Source organism: Suricata suricatta, chromosome 12 (assembly GCF_006229205.1).
Source record: "Suricata suricatta isolate VVHF042 chromosome 12, meerkat_22Aug2017_6uvM2_HiC, whole genome shotgun sequence".
Taxonomy (NCBI): Eukaryota; Metazoa; Chordata; class Mammalia; order Carnivora; family Herpestidae; genus Suricata; species Suricata suricatta.
Window position 1 is genome coordinate 54,339,441 of NC_043711.1, and position 1,971 is coordinate 54,341,411.

Sequence of the window (1,971 nt, forward strand, 5' to 3'; positions counted from 1 at the left end):
AACACTTGGAGACATGGATTAATTCCCCTGTTTACTTATCTGTCCGGTCAGTCGGCTGCTCACCACTCTGTGAATCCATTTGTTCCTTTCTTTATTTAGCTCTGGCTATCTTTTAAAGCAAGGGAGATTGATGAGAACATAGAGAGCACAAGGACAAGCAGGGAATAGAGTCACTGGGCTTCCTCAGAGACGGGAGCCAGCAACTGTTCAAGGCATGAGAAGCCAAGTCTGCTATATCCTTTTGCCATTCTAGGGTCACACATCCCACTCAGCTCTGCTCCTCTTTGTACATCACTAGACCCTTCCATCTTTTAAATCCACTGGCTTCTCTCCTTTTCCACTGCCATGACCCTAGTGTAAAGCACTATGCCTTTTTTTTTTTTGCCTGGGAAACTGAGGCAGCCTCCTGAATTTTCTCCCGAATGCCACCCTTGCCCATTTCCAATCTGTTGCTCTCACTACAGCCCGAGGGATTTGTGAGAAATGAAAACTTGATTCAACAGATTCCGTTGATCCCAGGAAAGACATCCAAATTTTAAGGACGGTGTGGAACTGGAGTACCGTTGCCCTACCTTCATTCATTGCCCTGTATCGTCATGCCCTGCTCAGTTGGAAGTTTCTATAGCACTGCCCATGTCTTCCTCAGGCGTGGCAGAGGGGCTGCTGAGCAGTGAAAACCGACAAAAACACACACCTTAAGCACCAGTGAGTGATTGATTTCCCAGTGTTCTCCTTCTTCTGTGACAATGGCAATATTCTACAGAGACACTAGTCTGTCAGCCTAAGTCCAGAGGGGAGAGGAGATGAGGGAGAGCCACATGGGCGTGTAGCTTGAGACATAAATAAACTTTCTCGTAGGCCACCGAGATTTGGGCAACCGTGTGTGATGCAGCATAACCCATCCTAACCTAACTGATATGCATCACGCGTGAGCTTCTTGCGCATCGCCCTAGTGCTTTGCTAGAGCACCACTGGCCTCTCAGCACGTACACAAGCTGCTCCCTCCCACTTTAGGACATTTGTCTGTGACTCTCTCTCCTTGGAAAGTTCTTGGCTCCCATTTTTGGAGAGTTGATAGTTACTCACCAATGAGGTCTTGGCTTAGCCGTGAAGTTCTCAGGAAAGGATTGCCTGGTCTCTGTTCAGAAAACCTTGCGTTTACCTTCTTTGTTATTAGATTTTTCACTGAACTCTACGTTCCAGGAAGACAGAGCCCGGGGATTTAGATCATGCTTTTTTGAGACCCTACTCCACCCCTCACCAATGTGCCAGAGTCCATGCTGAGGGGCTGGAGGTAACGGAGGTACATCAGCCATGAGCCCTGCTCCCACAGCCTGCCCCGTCACAGGAGAGACAGGTGTGCGAGCAGCAGCATCTGAACTCTTTACGATTGTTCTAGCAGGAAATTAGTATAAAGAGGCCAGCGAGAAGGCAAGGAGACTGCCTGGAAGAGGGGGAGTCAGAGGTGGTTTTGAGGAGGATTTGGAGTTGTCCAGATGGGGGGGGGGGCTTCCCGTGAGAGTGGGAGATGGGGGGGATCTGGTGGAGGGATTGTAGAGCAAGAAGCGGTGCCCAGGTTGCCAGGGCTTGAAAGAGCATGACCCTAGGAGGAGTTGGAAGAGAAGTAGATATCTGGCCTCCTCTGTATTCCGGGAATGAACACAAGCGAGCATTCCTGTCTCTGTGCCTTCACCAGCCTGTGCTATTTGTTTCTGGAGAGTGGATGGATGGCGATGAAGACAACAGCAGGTTCCAGGCCTTTCACACAATGGGTGTCAGTGGCAGACTGTGAGCTGAAGGTGTGGCGGGCCATGTGTGGGCATGTGCTGGCAGCTTTGTTCCAGGGCAAAGCAGCACGAGACATCTCGTCTCCACTCTGCTCATTGGACGTGTCTGGATGCCTTCAATTCCTGCCTTTGTTTTCTAAGAACCCAGCACAGCTCTTTCTAGTACATCAAGGCTTCCTGTACA